This window comes from Protopterus annectens, chromosome 7.part0 (assembly GCF_019279795.1).
Source record: "Protopterus annectens isolate FY-2018-M chromosome 7.part0, PAN1.0, whole genome shotgun sequence".
NCBI classification, from domain to species: Eukaryota; Metazoa; Chordata; order Ceratodontiformes; family Protopteridae; genus Protopterus; species Protopterus annectens.
In genome coordinates, this window is record NC_056739.1 from 961,391,677 (window position 1) to 961,419,074 (window position 27,398).

The following is a 27,398-nucleotide window of genomic DNA, read 5'->3' on the forward strand; positions in this document are numbered from 1 at the left end:
CCTCACTGAGTACCGGCGGACTGGCAACTAGCTTAATGGAAGTGTAGTCAGCAGTTTTGGACCTATGTGGTCTGTCTCTGTCTTCATCCTTATGTTTTTTTGGAAGATTGGCAGTCAGATGGCTTACCAAAGCCATTTTGGAATACGGAGATCGAGAGCGAAAGAATTTAGCAACAAAAATAGCTCGACGATGAATGGTTCGGGCATTAAACAAAACAGACAGTGAGGGACATCGTGGCTGGGCCTAAACAGGTGACACAATAAGAATGAAAATCTCTGTGAGGTATTTGCTTTCCACAGGCAAAATAATTGTTAAATTTTTCTGACCTCGGTTAGAGCAAGAAAAAAGGATCCCCAATGAGGTACTTAGCTTTGGAAGACTTCAGGATTATCAACTAGAAAAACGAAAATTTCAGGTAGTGGCTGACCGGCACTTGCAAACTGCTTCTGCTTCAGGCTCCTCTTTGGCAAGAAAGACTGATGTAATGGTGTCTGCTATCTGTTTTTATACCCCTGACAACCTGACGTCATGGAAGAAGCGACAGCATCTGATACAGAAATACTAAGACTCTGGTATTCGGGCCGACTGAGGGCTACCTGCAGGCGGATAACCCAAGTGTGAGGACTGCAACAGTGAAACATGAAGAACATCAGCTAACGGGAAACCTAAGCAACCAAGTTATGGTGGACTCTTCACACCTAATGCATTTCACTTACGCTCACTGGAGACCATACCTCTCAACTATATAGTTTTTTGCAGAATGTCCAGATTTTTGCCTCATATTTTTGGTCCATTTTTAATAAAATTGTGGTTTTCTGACATTACTGGCAAATCATTAAAGACTGAAGTTATCAAATAATGACAAACATTTGAGTTTCAGACTTCATACCCTGCAGAAGATTCATGCTAATACACAACCTGTTATTATATCAACTTTTTAAGTGTGTAAGAGCAATATCTAAAAATTGTCACTATAGTCGGGCCTTTGTCCCACTTTTATTTATGGCTTTGTCCCGATTTCGTGCTCTAAGAGGTTGAGAGGTATGCTGGAGACACCAGTTAACTTTTCAAATACAAACACCTTGCCAGCTAAAGATATCAACTAACAAAAGTTAGGACCACACATTTTCTAGTGTTTTTAACATTCTTCTTACTAAATGTTAGAAGTTTATACAGACCTGAACCCTTGGCCTACCCTACATGTGTGTAACAAAAACATATAAAAGAACATCTCCTGCACTGCTCCTTCCCATCTACACAAAACTACACACAAAGCATACAATGCCACATGAGCCATCTGTGACCTGGCATAATCACATTACATCTTCAGCAGAATATAGATATGCCTGAGAAAAGAAGGTATGCTTTTGTTTGGTATAATACAATACGTGTAAATGCACTGCCATCCAAAGAACCTCCAAACTGAGGATACATAAAACTTTGGTTAACAATTCTGTATCTTTCTAAGCTGGAGGAGGCTCAGAAAATGGCTTTCATTTTGAAATAAATTTGTCTATCATCACTCTTCTTCAGTGTAACCCAAGATCCCCAAGATATGAGGGCATCAAAAGGTAACACTCCAAGAGCAAACTTCCATCTCAGGTTTTTGAAGGAAATAAGGCCTTCCTTCCATTGTTCATTTGTCTCATGCATCTACAAGAATGATGCAGCCTGAAGGTGACAGTGAAAAGGATAAACAAAGTTCATGCATCCAGCCATTTTCCAATTAAGCCTTGCATATCCTAAATGAGGCTGGAAAAAAGGAGTCAAAATAATAGTCAGAGTGGGCTACACTACCAGAAACCCCACTTCAGCAAACAACTGTACAATGCAGCTCACAAGTCCTCTCAAAAACGTATAACCCAGGTTGTGCTCATACTGCATCTGGCAGGGTACATATACGCTTACACTACTAAACTAAAAGCCTATGCAAGTATTCTTTACTGGCAATTACACAGCGACTAAGAGTTCTAAACCTAATCTTATATAAAATAAAGTACTGATCTCTCCCCTCCTTTTACAAGTCTGACTACATATCACTGACAGACAGCATGACTGGACTGTTAGACACAAATATATGTATGTTGACAGTTATCTGCATTTGCTAAGCTAAAGCTTAACATGCATACCCTATGTAATGACAGCATGCAAAAGGGGAAAGCAGGATTCAAGTGCTAAGCTTGGTTCTCCAAATCAGTGCATATTCACTGCATTTTATATGGTGTAACAGTGGTTACTATGATCCGTGTTTGTGGTATAATAGTGGTCTTGTTATCTATAGTGAAAATTGTATATTCTCCAAACATGCATTTCATTCTTATAAGCATCACTTGCAAATGACTTCATAGTAATAATTCTTTAATATGCAAACAAAATTGTTACCATACACTACAGTTCATGACACATAAAATGAACATTCTGCAAAAGTAAATTAAACTGATGTGTATCATCTAAGTAAGCAAGCATCTTTGCGAATGCAAAGTTTGGGCCATTTTTAAGCAACACATTTCTTTTTACAGAAGAAATTTGTCACGCCTGTTTTGTTTCTTCTGACTAAAGATATTTCAGAGTGTTTAAGAATGACTGCACAATTAGGTGAATACATACAAGCTGGGAAGGCCTTTTAATGATCAGTGATTCACTATGCTTTGGGTATGTGGGGATAGTCTGGACTACCGAAGCCACACCCACCTTGGCCTGTTTTGATCTCCATATACCAAAAGCGGCATCTTTGAAAATGACTGACATTTTCTGGTAAAATCTTTTTGAGAATGGCATCTGGGTGTCCACCCGCACATCATACTTAAGTATTTGCTAACAGTTACAAAGGCAGGGTAAAGTTGCATCTTTAATAACAAATATCGTTTAAGATGGCAGCATAATCCAGTCCTCGGACGCCATGCCCAGGATTAATTGTATTCCTGCCAAGTAATTTATGGATGAAAATGTCTAGAGAAAACATGTTAATGGGCAAAAGCCATGGAATAAGGATTAGCACACTGTTAACAAATGGGTTGAGCTCTTGGCATTCCCAAAACTAAATACTTGCCCTTCACCTTTTATTAAAGACAGCTATTTATACAACACATGGACCTCCTAACCCTGACCAAATACACCATATTCCCTGTATTCCTCATGACAGCAGACTGACATCTTCAGTCCCTTCCAATGGTATCTTCACCTTACAGACCAGTGCTGCCTCTTAAAGCTGTGTTGCAGGAGTCCTCATACAAGGCTATCATAGTGGTTCATGTGGAAAGGATTACCTGCATTATGTGGTCAGGCACTACACTCACTGTATACAGGCTACTGTTTGTGACCTGAGCTAGAGGCACCATTTAGGTCAAATCTTAAGACAGACACACAAATCAACAGCTGTTATATGCAGCAACTTCTGCTAAGAGACAACCAAGTGGTCATTTTTCTTTATTTTTTTCCTCTGGAATAAGATAGCAGGTATTAACCATCTCATCTATACCAATGCTTTGATGCTTACAATGCCAATCAAAACTGAGTTATTGGCAAGGTGGTTAAGAACAAGACACCTGCATCAGCAGTGAAAATAAAATTTTGCAGGGAGGTAGAGAAGTACCTAACCAATGGTACACTAACTGTCAGTGTGAAAGCAAAAAGCAGGACGTCTTCAAAAAGTAAATGTATTTGTTCAGCCATGAGTCCCAGTAACCTTGCTGCTCACAAATGCACATATGACATGGATCTTCATGCACCAGCTATGTCTAACATTTTGGGCCAATGGTTAGGACATTTACTTATGCTGCCTACATACAGTGCCTGTCAAAGGCACGTGTTAATTATTATACTTCTGTAATGCCAGTGTACACATTATTCACTCATAGTAGAACTAAACAACACTAGTAAAATGACCAGTCCGTACCAGGAGAAAAATCAGCTTTATTACAAAATCCACCACTGACTAAGCACTTTCACCCTCCATTGGGCTTCTTCAGAGTCAATGAACAGCACTAAAAACATCATTTAAATAGTAAATTCACAATGAATCACAGGAGTACCCTAAAATCAATTAAACATTAACAATACAATGGCCAAATCAACATACAATGGCCAAATCAACACTTGTAGTCTTATTCTGCTGAAACCACATTACAAAATAAACACTTTTGAATATGTGAATAATGTTTTACCATGTTAATAGATGCAACACCATAACCTGATGAAGTTTGAAAAAATAATAAATGTAAATAATAATGAAAATATACTAATATATAATTAAACAAACTGTGGTTTGAATTTTAATATACAGGCTGCAGAAATGCTGTCATAAATGCCTGGTGCATTTGAAGCATCCAAGCATAGCTGCCACAGGCATTCCTTAACTTCTAAAAGGGTTTTACTGTCTCCCCCAAAATCATTCATAGTTAACTTATCAATGACAAAAAATAGAAATTTTCTGTAACTAGTACACACATTGCTGTGATTAAATAAATATTTTGCGGTTTTCTTATTCTTGATGTCCCTATTATGTTCCAAAATACGAAGTCTAAGTTTTCTTGTGGTCATCTCTACATAGAACACAGTACATGACATGCAGGTAGCCACATACACAGCCATTTTAGTATTGCAGTTACAATGCCCTGGACATCTTAAAGTTCTTTTATAACTGCAAATTTGTACATAAGGTCCATCATTAATGTATTTGCAAACACTGCATGTACCGCATTTACTCATGTGTGAGGGTCTGTTGTCTTGACTAGTAGACTTTTTCTCAAACAATTCTTTCAAGTTAGACCCTTTACTATTAATAAACTTAGGGGAAGTTCCTATTATGTCCTTGATGTCCTGTGTAAAAACACTGTTCCACAAAGTAGAAATAATATTCCTAATCTTTTCTGATGTTGGATTAAATTCCAGTACCATACCAGCAGAATAATTTTGACAGGGGTTGTCATTGGCAGAAATTTTATTTTTATTTTATTTTATTTTTTTTATTTTACATTTGTTGATTGGGCTAGTCTAGCTGGATTAATGTCCATTTTCAGTAGAGGCCCGGGGAGAAAAGCTCCACAGTAAGACATAATTTTACAAACATAGTTGTACAGAGGGGACAGACTATAGTACATAACATTTTCATAAAAGTCTAAAACTACTAGTAGCATCAACAGGAAAAAGTACATTAGATTATTCTTTTAAACATCCATCCATCATAGTGGTAATGAAAATCCAAGATTAAAAGAGAAGTAAAGAAACAGTAAGAGAATATCTTGTTATAGATAGCAGGAGAAAGGGAAAGGCATGGAACAAACAAGGAGAAGGAAAGCCAGGAGGAAACAATCAGTAAGCTCTTTTGGGACCACTCCCAGTTTTAGCTGAGCTCTTCTAGTGGAGAAGGAAAATAGTAGGATGTAAAAGGATGGATTAGAGAGACTCTGTAGAAATTTAGAGAGTCCAGATAGTGCTAAAAACAAATGTGTATAGGTTAGTATTGTCAAAACACTACAGGGGTCAGTGTTTGAAGAGCAGGAGGATTTAAGAAAACAGATAATAACCTAAACCTAGAGATAGAATAAGGAACTGAGGTAGAGATATGAGCTCTTAGTTTAGGTTTGGGCTTAGTGACTGGGGAAAGGGTGGGATAAGGAGAGAAACACTGGGTAGGACAGATAGAATTACTTGGGGTAGATTCAAGAGATTGGATAATAAGTTTTATATAACTTAATTCCCTACAGACTGGAATACAACTAGAGAAGGAAAAGCAGACTTATACTGCCATCTAGTGGTTTTATATTGTAATTGCTATCCAGTACCAGGCTAGTAGAAATGAAGAAAAAAATGAAAAAAAAAATGAAAAAAAAAAACGGACACTGATGAGAGGAGGGTGTTGAGTAAGGCAAGCTGCCTGCAGCCATGAGGCACAGCGCTATTCTGTGACTAACAGATAGCAGCACTAGAAGTACATACATGCAGCAGGTTTTAGAGCAGGTGCTGCGAGAGAACGGTGGCAGAGTCAAATTTCCCTCTTCCTGGAGGAGTTTCAATGGAGCTTATTCACTGGGCAGGTTTTACAGCAGTTGCTGTCTAGAGAACGGTGGCAGAGTCAAATTTCCCTCTTCCTGGAGGAGCTTCAATGGAGCTTATTCGCTGGGCAGGTAGCCACTACAAGAGGGATTTAGTAAACACAACCGAGGGCCAGATGCAGCAGGTTTTAGAGCAGGTGCTGCCTAGAGAACAGTGGCAGAGTCAAATATCCCTCTTCCTGGAGGAGCTTCACTGGAGCTTATTCGCTGGGCAGGTAGCCACTACAAGAGGGGTTTAGTAAACACAACCGAGGGCCAGCTATGGGCAGACCAGCAGCAAGCAGTACGGGCAGACAGGTTAGGAGAGGATATTTAAAAATGATTTAGAAATGTTTGTATTGTCAGGTTTTCTGTTATTATTTTTGGCTAAACAGTGGATGAAAGCGCTAAATTTTTGGCTTCTGGTTTACTTGTTTTTTTTTTTTGCCAGCAGTTCTGCAGTTCATTTTTTCTGTTATTATCCAAAAGAATGGGCATAAAGTCACTAGATTTTCTTCTTTCTATCTCTTCCCTGTTTTTATTAAGTAGCTCCATTGGATAGCCTCTATTCCTGAACATATCAATTAAATGTACCATTTCAGCTTTGAAACAGTTATCTTGGCTGATCAACCTTGACATCCGTATCATTTGCCCCTTGACCACATTTTTCTTTTGGTGGTCAGGGTGGCAGCTGTTGTAATGCAAACAGGAATTGCTATATGTTTTTTTGTGAAAAATTCTGGAATGAATTTGTGCATTATCCACATATAACAAAATATCCAGGAACTCTAACTGATGTTGGTCAAGATCGTTTGTAAATTTCAGAAACTCAGTTGTTTGATTCAAGTAAGTAATGAATGCTTCTACCTCATTCTTAGAACCCTTTCAGAAAATTAGAATATCATCCAGAAATCATAAATATAACATAATATTTGACCTAAAATCTGATTTAAAGACAAAGATCTGCTCCCAAACAGCCAATACCAAGTTGGCATAGATGGGTGCACATCTGGTACCCATTGCAACCCCATTTATCTGTTTATAGTATTCGCCATCAAATAATATAAAGTTATTATACAATACCATGTCTAGCAATTCTAATTCTTTTGGATAATAACAAAAAACCTGACAATACAAACATTTCTGCCAATGACAACCCCTGTCAAAATTATTCTGCTGATTTGGTACTGGAATTTAATCCAACATCAGGAAAGGTTAGGAATTGTGCGACAGTGTTTTTACACAAGACATCAAGGACATAATAGGAACTTCCCCTACATTTATTAATAGTAGAGGGTCTAACTTGAAAGAATTGTTTGAGAAAAATTCTACTAGTCAAGACAACAGACCCTCACACATGAGTAAATGCGGTACATGCAGTGTTTGAAAATACATTGATGATGGACCTTATGTACAAATTTGCAGTTATAAAAGAACTTTAAGATGTCCAGGGCATTGTAACTGCAATACTAAAATGGTTGTATATGTGGCTACCTGCCTGTCATGTACCGTGTTCTATGTTGGGATGACCACAAGAAAACTTAGACTTCGTATTTTGGAACATAATAGGGCCATCAAGAATAAGAAAACCACAAATGCTTTATTTAATCACAGCAATGTGTGTACTAATTACAGAAAATTTCTATTTTTTGTCATTGATAAGTTAACTATGAAAGATTTTGGGGGAGACATTAAAACCCTTTCAGAAGTTAAGGAATGCCTGTGGCAGCTACGCTTGGATGCTTCAAATGTACCAGGCATTAATGACAGCATTTCTACAGCCTGTATATTAAAATTCAAATCACAATTTGTTTAATTCTATATTAGTATATTTTCATGATTATTTACATTTATTATTTTTTCAAACTTCATCAGGTTATGGTGTTGCATCTATTAACATGGTAAAACATTATTCACATATTCAAAAGTGTTTATTTTGTAATGTGGCTTCAGCACAATAAAGACTACAAGTGTGATTTGGCCATTGTATGGTTAATGTTTAATTGACTTTAGGGTACTTATGTGACTCATTGACAATTTACTATTTAAATTATGTTTTTAGTGCTGTTCATTGACTCTGAAGAAGCCCAATGGTGGGTGAAAGCACTTAGCCCGTGGTGGATTTTGTAATAAAGATGATTTTTCTCCTGGTATGGACTGGTCATTTTACGTTATTCACTCATATCTGCTCCAAAAGTGAACTAACTCTAAGAGTGCTGGAATGCCAGTTATGGTCTGGAAAGACAGATATTACTAATAGCACCTTAGCTGTACATCCAGGAAACTATTGCTGTTATTAGACTTGTATTCATTTTGCATTTTAGTAAACAAAGAACAAATGGGAACTGGATCTATATAAAACAACCAATTAGTTGTTAAAGCATTATTTCAGGCATGCTCAGTTGAGTAATGTCATGTAGATAAGCTGTATTAGGTGGCTGTGCATGAAAATTCCTTATCAACTGTTGGTCAGGAATGTATTTTAGCTTACAGTGGTACCACAGTGAGATAAACTGTATATTGATTTATAAAACTGATTTATGCCATTATCAGGTAATATTTTACAGGGGCAAGATGCAAGATGACCTCAGTGAACTGTTTAATGACTTGCAAATAAAACTTCTGGAAGGAAGATCAGAATTGAAATGGGAAGAAGTGTTTTCCTTCATAATAGCGGTGGTGTCAACTCAAGGATATTACCAGTTGTAGGTATCTGCATTCTGCAGAGGACAGATAACTAATGCTTCTATGGAAGAACCAAGAGACAGAAGAGCTGCTGAATAGAATGCCGCAATGAATATCAGGTCAAGAAAGATGCTCAGTGTAGCTGCTTTGGAGCAATACACATTAAGTCATTCATTCTCATTTCACAGTAATGGCAACCCATCACCTACTGCAGCAAATAGCGGGTACAGCAGGAAACAACCCTGAAAAAGCTCAATAGCAGTCTATCAGAAAACACACAGACACAGACACACACACACACACACACACACACACACACACACACACACACACACACACACACACACACACAAAATTTAAAAATTCCCATTTGACCTGTTGAATGTGTTTAAGATATGGAAGGACACATACATTTACGAGAGAAAATCCATGCATACAAAAGGAGAACAGGCAAACTCCACAAAGAAGATACCTTAACCAGAAATCGAATTAGAAAGTAAATTATAATAACGGTCTTAATGGCCCTACATCACTGTGCCAAAATTCTATAAGCAATTTTGAAACTACCACATAAAAAAGCATATCCCATAATGCAGAGAAAGAGGATAACATATGCAAATGCAGTTTTAACAGAACCTGTATATTAACAAGGCATCTCCCAGTGTGGTCAGCAAAAGCTAAAGAACTAATGAAAGGCGTTCCAACAAGGCTAAAAGGTTGGATTTACTTTGTAAATAAAGAGTAGTTATTTCTTTGGGCATAAATTAGCTACTGCACATAGGTGATCTCAGAACTCTGTAATTTGTCCACTGTCCTTCTGTCGTAAGCTAAACTAATTTCACAGGCAGGCTATTTAGTACCTTGTAACTACTTAAACTTGAAATGTCTAAATTGTTTCAGTGAAATCCTTATATACTGTTCATGTTCTATGTAATATGTATGGTTATGTGGTTTCTTTAAAAAAAAATCAGTAAGCATACCGTGAAGTCACAGTGCATGTATGACAGAATGATTCTGTCCTAAGGATATTTCATGTATTATTCAAGATATGGCAACACATTACAAAACTGAATTGATAAAAGCAGGGTGATTTCTGTTGATGCAACTGTTTTGGCTGAATTAGTGTAAGCCATTTATGACTGTGAACCATATCTTGAGTAAGGCCAGCTTTGTCTCACAGTGAAATAAAGCCCTGACTAGAACCAGTTGGTCCAGGTTTGCATACTGGATTAGGGCAACAGGAAGATGAAAATGAACACAGTGATAAGACATAAGCCACCCCATGGTATGCATATCCCAGCTAAATCCCCAGTGCAGACAAGAGATCATAAAGGGTGGGTTTGCTTACAAAGGGAGAGCAGGGCATTCATGAGGCTGTGTTGCCTACAGAAGCAACAGTAACTGCCCTCAGACCATCCAGTGAACACTCATCTTTTGAATACAGGCAGTCCCTGGGTTAAGGATGAGATCCGTTTTTTTTGTCTGTCCTTAAGTCAAATTTGTATGCAAGTCTAAACAAGTACATATGGTTCTTATTAAATGAAACTTAGTCAAATGTTTGCCTCAGTCTAGTATTTATTTTACTTTTGCATATAAAACACTTTAGAAACACTTCCAAATAAAAAATCTTAAATATAATACCATATACTGTAGTAATAACAATACTGTAAGTACAGTGTAATAATAGCACTGTAACTATGTTCATATACTACAGTACAATATTCCATACAAAAAAGTATGTTAAACTTACCTCTTTTTAAGCTTCACTTCACATTTCTGTACTACAGGCATCACCCACAAATGTTTTCTTCTCTTTCCTGAACTTTCAGACCTCCTGCTGTCACACAGGCCGTAGTGCGCTGCAATGTCATTTGCCTATTCTACTGTACATGTACAGTACAGTAACTGCTTCAGTACTGTACCATACAAGATAGCGGTCTTGACCAATCAGATCACCAACACAGCGATTTATTAAACAATCAGATCTCTTGTTCATAGGTTCATACTAGGCTATCTGCCCTGGGGCATTTATAAGCCTAGCCCGAATGTGTTTGGCTTACGCCACCCCTTAATTTGAGTATACTGTGCCCTTTTTAAAGTTTAGTTTACTGTGCCTCTGTCTAATAGTGACACGGAAGTAATCCCCGGGACAAACCTACGATCCCCCATCCACTCATCAAGATTCTTCTTGAAGAGAGTCAGTGAGGTGCTCTGCCTAACATGAATTGGAATTCTATTCCAGAGCGAAGGGAGCCTCTGGGTTATGAATCTGTCCCTCCAGCATGTTCTATTTATTTCTGTGCTGAGGTTCAAGTCCCTTGAGTGCGTGGCTCTAAGGGATTTAGATTTACTGAGGTGGAGCATGTCCATTAATTCTGGGTTGGACATAGCTTTATATTTCAGGCATAGATCACCTTGAAGTAGGTGGTATGCAACTGAGTAGAGCTGGAGTTTTTTTAACTGAGCAGCATATGGCATCTGTTTGAGTCCCTTTATTCTCCGGGTGAGGTACTTTTGGGGTCTTTCTAATTGCTGCAGGTGTCGGGTAAGGTACATCCCAAAGGGGGCATTGTATTCTATGATGGGTCTGATGAGGGATGAATAAAGGGGCATGATTACCTCTCCTGAACTAGATGTGAATCCTTTCATGATGAGGTGGGCTATGTAGAAGGTATTTCTAACCACTTTGGCAATGTGGTTGTCAAAGGAGAGAGTGCTATCAACTTGGGTCCCCAGATCCCCAATTACTTTCTCTGTACTTAATGGGTTACCACCTATGTGGTAATTTGTGGGCACATTGTTTTTGCCAAAGGGTATGACTATACACCTTTTGGCATTTAGCTTTAGACCATGGCTCTGGCACCAGTTATCCGTCTCTGCGAGACCTTTTTGAAGGATGTTTGTGTCAGCTGGAGAGTCGATTATGGCGCCCAGTTTGCAGTCATCTGTGAACTTGGTGAGCCATAGTCCTCCCACATTGGCCTGTACCTCAGAAAAGTAAATACCGAACAAGAGAGGTCCCAGGACAAAACCTTGTGGGACACCACTTGTGATGGTTTCGAGTCTGACATGGCCCCAGCAACTCTGACTCTGTGGGTTCTGTCTTTGAGCCAGTTTGCGCCCCATCTTGTGACATACGGGTTTATATTTAGGCTGGATAGCTTATCTATGATGCCCGACTGGGGTATTGTGTCAAATGCCTTTGCAAGGTCCAGATAGGCTGTGTGGACTACCTTCCCTTCATCTATGGCCTTGGTGACTGTTTCGAAGAAGTCGACCAGGTTCAAAAGGCAGGATCTGCCCTTGATGAAGCCAAATTGGGTAGGATCTAATGTATGTATGTCCACAATGTCTTTGTTTATGAGTTCCATGATGATCCTCTCCATAGCCTTGCAGACTAGGCTAGTCAGGCTTATGGGGCGGTAGTTTCCAGGGTCCGCAGAAGTGCCACCTTTGTGGAGTGGGACCACTGTTGCTGTACGTTATTCTTTGGGCACATATCCTGTAGTGAGGCTGAGATTGTACAGCAGTTTTACTCGAGGGATTAGTTCTTCTTGGAGTTCATGTAGGACGCAACCCGGGACGCCATCTGGTGCCATGGAAGCAGAGTTTTTTGCTTTGGAGAGGGCGGCCTTCACCTGAGCATCAGAGATGCTTGGGAGGCTGCACTCTGCTGGGATAGATACTTGCTCTTTTGGGGGGAGGGGGTGGAGAAATTTGCACTGAACTTGTCTGCCAGGATATTGGCGATGTCTGTTGGTTCAGTGAATTTTTTGTCGCTTAGAATCAACTCAGAACAAGTCTGGGAGTTGCATCCCAGGTTCCTAACATAACTGAAAAAAGCCTTATGATCGTCTTTAATGTCCTGTGCAATTTTTCTCTCGAAGCTGGCCTTGGAGGATTTTATGAGGGATCGTAATTTTTTGCTAGTACTGATCAGAGATGTCTTCCCTTTTAGGGATTTTGCTCTATCATGTAGTAGCTTCCTCCTTCTGTTGTACAGTTTATTTATGGCTGGGGTCCAGCAGACTGGACGCCTGCCTTTGGATGATTGGGTCTTGATTTTGTTTGGGATAGCATGATCCATGCATTCCTGGAGATGTCCGTAGAATGCGTTTATATAGGATTCTGCAGTTTGGGCCATAGTTTCCACTGGCCCTGGGGCCTTGAAGGATTCCACTTTGGTTTTGAAAAGTGTGAAGTTCGCTTTTGAGAAGTTTTTCACTGTGGTTTTCTGGGCTGGAGGTGGGGTCGGGATGTGGATATCCAGTGAAATTAATTTATGGTCTGATCTTACCAATGAGGGATATACTTCTGGTATGGAGCATAGAGTCCCCATGTTGGTAATGATCAGGTCTAGTATGTTTTCCCCTCTTGTGGGAGTGGTGACTAGTTGTTCCATAGCATTTGAGTTTATAAATTCCAGGAACCTTTGGGCTAAGGTGCTGGGGCTTGAGTAATGCTCCCAGTCTATGTTTGGGTAGTTGAAGTCGCCCAATATAATGATGCTCGGAGAGATCTTCATGTTCTCCAATGTTTTCAGGAAAGCCGAGTGGGATTCCTGACTTTGAGAGGGTGGTCTGTAGGATGCTATAAACTGAAAAGCAGTCTTGCCCACTGTCAGTTGCACATTAATGGTCTCCGATACTTCGTGCAATGCCACTAACCTGGAGGTGTGGATATCCTTGATAAATATGGAAACTCCCCCTCCTTTTGTGGTTCGGTCCGGGTTTTGGGGCTGAAAAGCATGATATGAGGTATAACCTGGTAGTGCTGGGGTGCTCTCTGGAGCCTTGAACCAGGTTTCTGTCACTGCACAGATATCAATGTTCTCCATACTGAGGAGAGCTTCAAGTGCATGCATCTTGAGGTTAAGACTTCTGGCGTTTAGCAGCATTACCCTTAGTTTCTTGTTCCTTGTGCTGTCTATGGAGGTGGGTTTGACTTTTGAGCCTTGCCTAAAAAAGGCACTATGGGGGTGGCAAGAGCCTTTGCTAATATCCGAAAGCCCAGGGGTGACAGGTGCAAGCCGTCCCTAGCAGAGCAACGTGGCTTGTCGAGCATGTCATCCCAGGCTGACAGACACTGGATCCCCTTTGAATGACACCAAAATTTAGCCAATTGTTAAAATTGTCTTTATACTGTGGCATCATTCTAGGTGAGGGTAAGATGCTGCTCAAGGTCAGGGTCATACCGTCCTGGGCTACATGATCAGAGAGCTAATGTCTCTTTTCATGTAGTCGAGGGAGGTACGTCTCAGGTCATTCACGCCAGCATGTACAATGACTGAGTCATATTTGTATTTGCTTTGGAGTGACCTGAGTGCTTGAATTATGTGGCGGATCCTAGCGCCCGACAGGCAGCTCACTGTGACCTTCTCTTTATTCAGCCTGGTGAGTGGGACGTCAGTGTGACTGACAATAGAGTCACCTATTACAAGAGTATCAGGTGTGTTATTCAGCCTTAATGGCTGTGACTGCTTGGCACACTGACTTTGAGTGCTATGCGTTGTACGTGTTTTGTTTTGGGGTAGCATTTGCTTGGATGTCTGCTTTGGAGGTCTCTGTTGCTTAGGTAGATTTTTGTTTAGAGCCTCCGAGTATGTTTTTGTGTTTTTATGTGTTTGGTTCGCTGTTGTGGTGGGACTATGTGATACTGGAATTGTGTTGTGTGAGGTTACCTTCTCCTCCTGACTGGTTACACCAGTTTTGAGATGAGAGAGCTCAGCCTCCAGTTTGGCTATATGGTTGCATCTCTCACATACATTTGAACCTGTTTGGAGGAGGAGAGGGTTGACCGTGTACATGAGACAGTTGTAACATTGCCCCAAAATTCCTAGATTCACCAGCTGGACTGGAGAGGAAACCATTGACTGACCTTTGGACATGCTAGAGTAATATAGGGAACTGAATTAAAATGTACCAATAGGGGACAAAGTAATCGCAGAGAGTGTAAGAGTAAGTAGTGCTTATGGTTTATTAGTGCTAACTTGTAAAATTACTTATTTGGACCAGTGAGGGGCCTTAGAATGAGAATATGGTGTTTAATTTGAGAAATAGAGCAGTTCTAAGGGAAAAAGTGAAGAGCAGACTTTGTGGAGCCAGAAATAGTTTAAACCCAATTAGGCGGCGCTGCCCGAAGTTGCGCTATGCGCAAAAATGCGCAAAACCGCGCAAAAGAGGGTTTTAAGAGAGGGAGATCAAGGAGTTAGGAAATGACCCAAAATGGCCAATAAAACTACAGTTTCAAGGCAGTAACCACTCCCACAGGGCAGGCAGGCTGCTCAATGTTTATCACTGCCACTGATGAACACAGAGACTTCCCTTTAGCCCAAGCAAACAATGGCCTCCAAGAAACTTACAAACAGTTCAGAACAGCAAATCTGTAACTGAACTTTTTTAAAATCTCAGAAAAGTGGGAAAAAGCAAGATTTTTTTGTTTTTTTTAAGGAAAGCAGAGGTTCACAAGTATCAACAAGTTAGAACAGTGCAGTAAATGACCCCACACTTGAGTGCTAGGCCAGAGACAGATAAAATGCAAGTTTTAAGAAAAAAACGATTAAAGTGCAGGCATGAAATTCAGTAATCAGCTCTAGGTTGTGTTCTAAATACAGTTACCAACACAGAAATCAAATTTAACAAGCCAGAAAATGCTCAAAAGTAGGGGGCAATGCAGAAAAACTTAACAAATAATCTGAAGCAAAATACTTAAAATCTCAAAAGTGGCTCCTTTCTTCTCTCAGAGTTTTCTCCTCTTGGTGGGTGCTTCACCAACAGCCAACAAGTTCAAAAAGACGCCAAAACCACGAGGCAATCGGGTTTTAAGAGAGGAAGATGAAGGAGTTAGGAATTGACCCAAAATGGCCAATAAAACTACAGTTTCAAGGCAGTAACCACTCCCACAGTGGCAGGCAGGCTGCTCAATGTTTATCACTGCCACTGATAAACACAGAGACTTCCCTTTAGCCCAAGCAAACAATGGTCTCCAAGAAACTTACAAACAGTTCAGAACAGCAAATCTGTAACTGAACTTTTTTAAATCTCAGAAAAGTGTTCTCCGTAAAGGTGGAAGTAACTACTCTAACAAGATGTGCAAGCAACTTCACAAATGGGGAAAGCTGGGAAAAGGAAAGTAAAACATAATTCTTCATTTTCAAGGTAAGATTTGGGCAACTTTAAGGATTTTTATTTATTTTTACGTTATTTCAGATATTGCGCAGCCCATTCTTATCTATGGGTTGTCCTTATGTCATGCATGTTCACAGAAAATGGTATGGCCATAAAGCAAAAGGCTCTTGTTCTGCAATTGGAAATTAATCAGTAGATCTACAACAGTAACCGATGATCATCAGACAGAGTGAAGGACATCAGACAAAGTGAAGCAAACAGTATCTAAAAACTACATCCTGCGTAAGTACAAGTTTTCCACTGTAATGTGAACTAATAATGCACTCTTTATTAATACATACAAGGGGGAAGTATCATGCTAATAAACACATAAGTGACAGATGTGCATTTAAAGAAACAAAAAGTTAAACTGATGCAACTAAACTTAGAATTAAAAAAAAATCTAAATGGAGAGTGTCTAAAGGAAGGGTACTAGTTTTTTTTTCTAGATGCTTTATACACTTGTAAGAATCCTGTATTAGAAACTTGACTAAAGCAAATATAAATTAAGGCTGGACACAAAGATGACACAGAAATCTAAAGGTTATTTGTTGCTCACTGAAACTTCATTTCACTCTTATGTGCACGTGCTCCACCACTAAAAGATGATTGCATCACATTTTGCATAATCCTCAGTGTAACTGTTACTTGTATATCTCTGACAAAATCCTGCTTTTCCTTTTTTTCAATCAGATACAGACTGGTTAATATTTTATTGATAAGTGCAAGGTCCTTGGAAACAGAGCTACTAAAACAGTATCTGGAACTAAGACATACTTGTATATGTCAAAGTGCTACTTTGCTCTCCAGTAATTACATGCACTTTATGAAAGATACCCATTATCAGATCATGAACTATATTAACCTTCAGTACAATAACCAGAATTCATGCATTCAGAGTGTACATTGTGACTCATGATGAACTGTTGATCTATGCAAAATGCGTGCAGGAACTGAAATGTAGTCACTCTATATTATCTGCTAATACTAGGCCAAACATACTATGTTAAGTAACAAAAACAAAAGTTACATCAGCTATACAAATATGCTTACAAGTAAATCCTCTACTTATTACTACAGCTAAAAAAAGCATTGATAGCTTTACAGCTAATACCCTGTCTGGACCTTAAACACTCTTGCAGCTAATGTGTGGGTATTTTGTGAATAACTCATTGAGAATGTGTATTAACAAGTGGCTAGTTAACGGGGTACATTAGTAATCTGTGTGAATTATAGATACATATTGGGGAAATGGATGGAATAAGTTAATGCGCTACTGTTTCATTAACAAGCCATTTCTTCTGACTCTGAGATGCAGAGGGTTGAGTTCCTGATGATTTACATCACAGGTGCTTGATGGTCTGGTGGGTGAGGATGTGCCCGAGTGGCCAGTGCCATCTTGCCCATCTTGTGGAAAAAGAGGTTTATTGAACCCCACCACATTTGTGATACTTAGCAGACAATCACTGGTGGAAGCACAAGGGGTAAGCTTGCACTTTTAAGTGTCCCATGAGTCACTCAGGAGGATGACGTGAGTGGGAGTACTAACATCATTCCCTATTGGCACAGCCACTGTAAGCCTAATGGCTGCCTATGGAGATGGGCTGTTCAGGGATAGGGTGTAGAGCTTTATAGGATCAGTAAACTGGCCTCCTCCCAGATGCGCCACTCTCACTTCCAGAAGAAAAAATGGGCCAATCAGGCCACTGAAAAGAAATTAATGTGCTAAGGGGTTCTCGCCCATTTCAGGGATGTCTGTTTCTTACTCCTTGAGGAGGCCAATGATCAGATTCTGTGATGGAAACAACACAAACAGAGAAAAGGCACCCTACCTAAAAGTATCACATGCCGGTTTCATAATTTGAAACTCAGCATCGAAACAACTCATAACTAACTGCCAATGTACAAAACCAGCTTGAACTTCTATTTAAAAAGAAGCACAGAAGCCACACTCTTAAGAGAAGTTGAGGCAGAAAGGGTTATTCAAAGAAAAAGTGCAAGTCACTCTATTACTAGGATGGCAAGAAAACATTCATTTTCTGTCCAACTGTCATCGTAATTAATCAGAATTTACTAAGTGCATGTTCCCACTCGGAGAACAAAAATACATAGGTATTTAAACAGTGCAGATCTTCTTAAATCTTGTAAGCAATGGTACTTGCACCTAGAATGTACAGCTGTACACAGTAAGACATACATGGTTTATTTTAAAAAGCTGTTGGATTTACAATTCCGGTGTTCTGACACAGCAGTCTCAGTATCTCAACAATCAGTACACTTACCTTAGGTGCTGGAAGGCTGTGGGTTCTATTTTCATGGAATGTATTGGGAATAATTTACAATACTGGCACTGCACTACACTGCAAAATAAGGGACGATTGCATTCCATTTAAACTACATCCCGTCCTAATGGGATAGCAGCAGCTCAGGTGGATGTAAAAGATCCCAAACAAGGACTGGTTTGTTAACATTTTCATTCAATTTATACATTAAAAAAGTTTATCTCGACTATGTATGCTCTTATTTTTGCATACACATTTACAATTACAGTCCCCCTGGCCTTTCTTCCACAATCATATTTTTTCAGCTAATACATCATCCTTTTCTTTTTCTTATTATATAACAAATCCTTACATGTTCTTTTCCATACTGCCCATCACTGCCCCAAATAATACTTTATCTCATTAATCAGTCTCACATATCATTACTACATCATACTTTGCATATATCATATTCATATTTTATACATTAAAATCCTTCCCTGCTATTTTCAGTTTTCAACTTCACCAAAAATAGTTTATTATTTTTATAATCATAAAAAGTGTTTTGTTGTTTCTTCTTCATGACAATCAACATGTTTTCTTTTCTCCATTACCTTATATTTCATATTCCTTTTTACCTGTAACTTCCACAAAAAAAAATATTCTGCTTTGCAAACATTTGTAAATCTCAGTTTCTTATGTCTTTTGTTGTTTTTTTAATCTTTTAATTCCTTCCATGGGTACACATTTTTACCCAAAATTATATTATAACATTATTTTCTTTTCCCATTAACATCAGTTCCTTTTGTCTTCCATAATTTCATTTTATTTTCAAATTACTTTTCTTCCATCCTGTCCATTCTTTTATTTTCCTTTTTTTTTTACTTCCAATACATTTTATATTTCTCATATAGCATCTTAGCTATCATATATTTTTCTCTTTTTTTACCTTCCTCATTACCCACAATGAATACATAGATGCTAAATGTACCGCTGGATTTTTTTTTTAAATTCAAAGTATATTCTTCTTTTTATTATAAATTATTCCTCCTCTCACCAGGTTCAGACTTGAGCTCCAAATGAAAAAAAAAACATTTCTAATAACTTCCAGTAACTTTATTCTGTTTGAGTGGGAAACAAAATATAATCCTAGATATGCTATTTTTCTTAATACAGGTCAATTCGACATTTCCATCTTTTTTCTGATATGAGAAATAAAAACTTTTCCACCTAGCCAACTATTTTTTATTTGTTCAAGATTCTCTCTCTATTGACCTACTGCATTTTCATACTCACAGAATTTCACCTCCAAAATATGCATTTCCTTTCTTATGAATATATCCTATTTATTCTTTTTATTTCACCAAATCCTTTACAGTTAATTGTATTTAATTTCAAACTAGATTTTCAAGCCTTATTACAATCTCACTTATCTATTACCTTTTTGTTATTAGCACTAAACCATCTGCACATGTCATACATATTGGCAATATAATTTTTCCTTCTGTCTCCCATCTTGCCCCCCTCATTTCATATATAGATTTGTACTGATGCAGTCTTTAGTAATACAAATAAGCACATACTCACTGGGCATACTTGTCTTACTTCTCTCTATTAAAACTTGTTGTTTTTCCCCATCCACTATTTATCCAAAACTGTACCCATGTATATTTATACCACTTCTTAGTCTGGTAGTTGGTACAGAGGATTAAGGCTGTGAGCTGAAGTTCCTGTGGCACAGGATTTGATTCCTTCAGGCCTTATTCACCTACTGTATGACCCTGAGCAACTCACTTAACCAAACATTGCTCCTAAGTCACTCTTGAAAAGGGACAGTGTGTCCAGTGGGCCTACCTGATTAACAAATGAGAATATTTTATTACATTAATATTTTTCTCCTTTACCATATGCCTCTAAAATCTGCCACATTGCTAAAGCTTTTGATAAAGTGAGTCATAATGCAATGTCACATGCTGTCACATTTTCTTTTAATACCATCACTACTATTTCTTTCACTATAATTTACATTTCTTTTATCTCTGTCCTTTTATACTATAGGCCCCTTTCTTATTACCTCATCCACACTTAACCCATCTTTTCGTAGTATTTTCATTCATATTTTGTAATCAGAATTTCCCAGTATTAAAGGCCTCCATTTTTTTATCTTTTCTTAACCTTTTCCACATAAATTTTATGACTCCACCACATCATCTTCCATTATACTGTACCTTCCTTCATCCATTCATTTAATATTTAAAAAAAAAAACTTCTCATTCATCTTTATTAATTTCCTTATAATACTCATGGTTTATACCATCCAATCCTGGCACTGATTCATTCCTGCCTTCTTTTATCACCATCTCTATTTTTTTTCTATTTTTATATGATTTTCTAAAAATGTCTTTACTTTTTCCAGATAATTATTTTCAATTTCCATTCTTCTTGCCCACAGATTTCTCCCCTTTTTCATATATTTTTTCAACAAATTTCTCTGCCATCTCCATAAAGTCTTCTTGTTTGTATCATTTCCTTTATCATTTAAGATAACATCCAGCCTTCCTTCTCTCACTTTTGCTAATTTTCCTTAATAATGGGAAACCTTATCTTTCTTTTTTATATCTTTCTCATAATGCTGTAAAATTTATTTATATTTCATGTTATTGCTTTTTTCTCTCTGCTGTATGATAGGAGCATACCAGGCAAGCAGTCATTGGGACCACAAGATGCCAAGCGATATGTACATTTAAGGATACAAACGTAAAAGTTCTGTATACCATTTTTAGGTACTTAATAGTACACCCCTTCCAAATCAGGCAGGCCAGTACCAGATAATCCTGGTGTAAATGTGTGTCTACCCATTCAGTCATCAAGACTAGCCTGAAAGGTAGTTAAAGTATTACTTTGTTTGGCCTGTATTAGTAACTTATTCCACATGCTAGGAATAAATTGAGTTAGGAACACATCTCTCCAGCAAGTCTCGTTTATTTGTTGGTGTAGATTTATGTCCTCAGTGGGCATGTTTGTAGACACATTAGTTTAGGGAAGAATACAGACATGGTTTAAAGTCACAGAGAGCACAAGGTTACATTGCTTTCCACACATTTAGACCAGCTACTTCACAGGCAGGGACTAAAGGTGGAGTTGTCTCTATTTACATCAAAAATAAATATACTTCAAGGCTGGTCAAATAGGACAAGGCACATGAGCTGCTCCATGCTCAAATCACCATAGGCAAAATCCAGTACCACTTTCTTGCAAGATATAGGTACCCCTCTATGACTCAGGAAACCCTCACCATGTATTTAAACTTATTAGAAACACTAAACATCCAACCCAATACCATATTCATGGGTGACTTTAATTCCCCCACTATTAACTGGGAATCCTATATAACACCAAATGTACAGGCACAGAGATTCCTGGATTTTGTAAACACAAACCCCTTGGACCAGATAGTTAATACACCAGCCAGGGGTGCAACCATACTGGATCTGGTCCTCACTAATAAGGAAGAGTGCTGCATACACCCCTACAGTAATGTCTTTCTTGGCAAGGTCAGACCACAAAATGATCTCTTTTGAAGAAAAAATAAAACCTGGATCCCCAGCTAAACCTGGAATATTCAGGAACTACTGTAAGGCTAACCTCCTGCTATTAAGTGATAACCTGGCAAAATCACAAGCCCCCATAAACCCTAAGAACATTGCTGCCTATACAGAACTGTTCAAGAAATCCTGTACAATTATGTTAATAGCTGCATAGAGGCAGCCATACCCATCAGGAAGAAGTACAGAACTAACTAAAAAAACAAGCCATCCAGGTGGAATCACAACATCAGTAGGCTGTATAACAGAAGGAAGAAAATTGTGGCAAAAATTAGGAGGTGCAGCACCCAGCAGGATGAAAGCACTCTAAGCAAACTAAACAAATAACTCAGAAAACAAATAAAGTCTACCAAAACCAAATGTGAGGTAAGTTTGGCCTCCCAGGCCAAGGACAACCACAAATCATTATTTTGCTATGTCCGCAACCTCAAAGGCTATACACTATTGTGTGCAGAGCTCATTGTAAATGAAGCCACCTACACTGAGCCAGAAAATATAGCAAACCTCCTGGGTGATAAAATCAGCCCCAACTTTACCTCTCTCTCCCTCAACCTTCCCTCAGGAAATACCATCAAATATAACTCCCCCTACTATCACTATCACTAGGGAACAGGTCAATGCTCTCTCTATGACCAAGAACACTGCATCAATGAGCCCAGACAATATCCCAGGATGCCTTATAAATAGCATGAAACATGACCTTTCATGGCCTCTGGAATTACTATTTAACTATAGCCTCCAAACAGGCTTCATGTCTCATGAATGGAGAAAGGCAACAATCATATATCTGCACAAAGGTGGGCCATCTACAGACCCTGGAAACTAGAGACCCATAAGTTTCACTAATCTTATATGTAAAGCCATGGAAATAATTATCATAGAAATGACCAAGAGAGATATAGTAAACCTCCAGAGACTGGATCCAACCCAGTTTGGTTTTGTCAAGGGCAGATCATCCCTACTTGACCTGGTGGACCTCTGAGTTGGTAACCAAAGCAATGGATAGCAGAAAAAAATGGTTCACACTGCTTACCTTGACCTGGCCAAGGCATTTGACACAAAACCCCACTTGGTCATTGTTGACAAACTCAAGAAGTTAGGTACAAACTCGTATGTCACTTGGTGGATAGCCAGTTGGCTCACAGCACCCAGGAAGTTAGAATTGGGGAGTCCACCTCTACAAAGAGGCCAGTCACAAGTAGAGTCCCTCAGAGATCAGTCCTTGGACAGTTCCTTTTTGGCATTTACTTATCTGAAGCCAAAGCCAATGTCAGTGGTCTCTGGCTGACTAAGTTTGTAGATGACTGCAAATTAGGAGCTGTCATTGAATCCCACACTGATACAAATGTTCTCCAGGAGGGGCTGACACAGGCAAACAACTGGTGTGAGAGCCATGGACTAAAACTAAATGCCAAGAAATGCATAATAGTATCCTTTGGGAAGTCATCCAGCCCTGGTAACTATCACTTGACAACACACCTCTTAGTGTTGAGCCAGTAGTCAGGGACTTACAGACACACATATATAGTAATCTAGCCTTAGACCATGATGTGTCTACAGTACTAAGGAAATAATTCTATGCTGCACAACTTATAAACAAAGGTATGGCATCTAAGTCCAAGGAAGTCATTGTTCCACTGTATTCAGCATTCATCAGACCTAACATTTGGTATGTACCTAACCAGGCATATCCAACAACTGGAACGTCCACAGAGGTTCCTTACTAAAAGAATACAGGACATTAGTAACATGTCCTATGCAGACTGCCTCAAGGCCATATCCCTGTATTCTGTCTCCTACAGACTTTTGAAGGGAGAACTATGCCTAGCATACAGGGCATTGTCAGACCCCTTTCTGATGGACCTCATCCACAAAACAAACAGCACCAGAATTACCTACTGTAAAGATTTAAAACTTGCCTGAGATTTAAATATGACCTGCTGGAGAGACAGGCAAGTATCCCAGAGACTACCCAGTCTACAGAACAGGCTCCCCATCCATGTGAAGCAGAGTTCCTCCCTAACCCAATTCAAGTGCAATTTGGATAATATATACAGGAAACCTAGTTATGCTAATTCCATGTTGCACTATTCTAGTTGTCATCCGATTCACCAAAGGAGAGGTTTGGTCAAGGGCCAAATGGTCCGTTTATCTAGATTAATTAGTGATGACATGGATTTCAAAAAAGAGATCTATATACTTATTGGTTTATTCCTGGAGAGGGGTTACCCATTGACACTTTTAATTAAAACTAAAAAGGAAGTTTATAGAAAGAGGAGAAGTAAACATGTTCCGATTTTGAAAACAAAGGGTACATACTCTACTATTGTCAAGCCTAACAGTGAAGTATTGAATAAAGGTACAGATGTGACTAGTCCTACTTTTGTATTGAAATACAACGATTCTTCACTTGAAATATGTGCAAGTTTGAGGGGCCTTTGGGATTATTTTTTGAGTAAAGGTTTGAAAACAATTTTGGGTGACGCACCTGTGATTGTATACAGCGGGGGATGTAATTTGAAGGATATTTTGGAGAGGGGTTATGATGGGTTTAGGCGATCACAAATGGGTAAATGTGGACGTTGCAAATGGTGCAGATATATAGCCGAAGGTTCTAACCTTACGGTGGCAGGGTATGGGCGTACCATTGCCTGCCCTGGACGTTGCAACTGTGTCACGAACAATTGTGTTTACGTAGCTTCTTGCATGTCATGCGAAGCATTTTATGTAGGGATGACTACGAGAAGTTTGAAGAAGAGAATTAGGGAGCACTGTAGTTCCATCAGAAGAGGTGACGATCACAATGCCCTCTCTTTGCACACTAAGAATTGTTGTCAATTTAAAAAGTTTTTGTTTTTTATAGTTGACAGGATAAAACCTAATAGTTATGGTGATGTTAATAACCTTGTAGCCCTTCGTGAAATGGAATGGCAGATTAGATTAAATGCCACAAAATTTCCAGGGATTAATGAAAGTATATCTTTGAAACCTCTATTGAAATACAGGGCCAATTTCATTTAGGCATATATAATTGTTGTGACATTATGGTTGTTTTAGGTTTTGTAAATAATTGATATATTTGTTATGTTTATTTACACATATATTTATTGTAGGGTCATCTGATCAGTGTTGTTGATTCTGGGGGGTTGTTTAAGTATATTACAAAGGATTTTATTGCATCAGTTTTTGTAGAAGTGCATATATTATTTTTCAACATATATTATGTTTGTAATGTGTTGTTTATGTTTAATGATTGTGTTTGGGTTTTCATTCATAAGACATCCCAATATACAGTTTTTTAATAAGTGTATAATTTTGGACATTGTCATTATGAATGTCTTTTTAAGAAATTTAAAAATTCAAAATTTTTAATTGACTAATTGGTTTCAATTAGTATTTAAAGGAGCATGCTGGGTGTATGAATTTTGTATGACTCTGATGAAACCAGTATACCTGGTGAAAGCGCTCAGTCGGTGTGCTTGTTTGGATTAAACAGCTTCCTTTTTACATCTGTTCATGGTCTTTGCCTTATTGTCACCCTTATTCTGTGGTTGACCTGGTTGTTTCATTTGCAATTTGGATAATTATATGGGGAACAGAAAATTCATCCCTGGTTTGACACCTATGTCTCTAATGGACACAGACAACCTGTAAATGGTTAATCTCCCAGCCCTCTGCATGTAAATGTTTCATCTCCCAAACCCCTGGTTACACTCATAAAGGGTATCAGAATTTGTCAGATTTGAGATGCATAGCTAGGCTTAAAAAGGCCCTTGTGGTCATTAGTCTAGTAAATACCTATGAACCTATAAGGAGGTCAAATAGGACTGGGTCATTCATGGCTCAAATAGTTGGGCACAGAATACCACACACTGATTGAAAGGAAAATCATGCTAATCTATTATGGTAGTTTACACATTAAAGACCTTTGATTTTCTTGGTTAGAAATCTTTGGGGCCTTAACAATTGAGCAATATACTTGGATTTGTACATATCAAAGATGGTTCAGATAAGGGAAGAATACAGTGGTACACTGATAGGATGACTTCTTTAAATCTTGAAGATATTCCCTTGGAAATCAACTGAGCCAGGTAGAAGGATTTTCTGACCATGGTGGAAGCATTATCAATTCAGAGAAAGCTATCTGCATAAGCACCTAAATTTCTTATGACCATATCTGTCTATGGTGGAGCACCACTTATAACATATGAGACAAGAATAACCTTTCAGTCAAATTCAACTATGCAGCACTTTTTTTCATCTAGTTTCACACTGTTTTGATACACCATGTATGTGCATATTCTAGCCCTTGCTGGAGATGTTTTGTTATCAGTGGATGAAGGGAGAATAGTACCCAGTTTACAATCAGCAAACTTGGTCAGCCAAAGGTCTGGGATATTGGCTTAGATACCTGCAAAATAAATATCAAATGAGGAGAGAACCCACAGCTGATCACTGTGACACCCCACTAGTTACAAATTTACATTCAGAGAGAGAACCAGCAACTTTCACAACATGGGATCTGCTGGACAGCCAATTTGCAATCCAATAGACAATATATGGGCTCACATTATGCGTGTCTAATTTCTCAATAATACCATCATGGGGGATAGTGTCAAAAGGTTTGGCCAAGTTGCAATAAGAAATGTGCATGGAATGACCACTGTCCACAGTCCCTGTAATCTTTTCAAAAAAGATTACTACATTCAGTAGACAGGACCTGCCCTTCACAAAACCAGACTGGTTGGAATCTAGATCAGTTAAGCTGCCTATGTCTGCATAAATTAGTTCTACTATGATATATTCCATGGATTTGCACATAAGATTAGTGAGAATGATGGATCTGTAATTACCTAGGTCTGTAGAGGGGCCACCCTTGCGAATGGGAGTTACAGTGACTGTCTTTAAACATCAGAAACAAACCGTGTAGATAGCCTGATGCTGAACAGTGTCAGCAGAGGCTCATATAGTACATACCTGGCACTGATAAGAATGCAGCCTGGTATGTTGTCTGGTCCCTGGAAGTATTATTTTTTAGCTTCGGATAGGGATTCTAAGACTTGATCCAATGTGATTATGGGTGAAGCTAAATCTTTCAGGGATAGTGGGGGCACCAATGTGGATAGCAGGGGTAAAGTTAGCACTAAATGTGTCTGCAAATATATTAACTATATCCCTGGGGTCAGAATGGGTGATATTATGATAGATGAGCTCAGAGCAATGTTGGACATTTTTGCTTAAATTTCTGAGATAATTGAAGACAGATGTTTAGTTTCCTTTGGAGCTTATACCAACATTAAGTTCATACTTTTTTAGGTTTTCAAAGTATTTTTTCAGCATGTTTCATTGTAGTCTTGAAATAGGGAAACAAAGACTTTTTGCAATTTTTCATAAATTTTCTTATTTTGTTGTACAGTTCATTAATATAGGTGTTACACCAAAGAGGTTTATTTTTACATTTAGAGTTATATTCTGTGTGGATGGGTACTGTCTTTTCTATGCAACTGTTTAGATGCTGGTAAAAAGTCAGAAGTAAATGTAAAACCGTCTCAACGCTGAAGTAGGTTTAGCTTGGAGAAGTCCCTAAAGATGGTCTCATTTGGTGGTGGAGTGGTAACACTAGACCTAACCGAGAAGATGACTGCTCT

At 38.6% G+C, this 27,398-nt stretch overlaps 1 protein-coding gene across 2 annotated transcripts in view; it reads right to left on the bottom strand.

The window, feature by feature from the left end:
* Nucleotides 1-27,398, bottom strand: part of LOC122806802 (protein SSUH2 homolog) — a 600,540-nt gene that overhangs the window by 405,619 nt on the left and 167,523 nt on the right. The gene's annotated exons all lie outside the window — the stretch shown is intronic.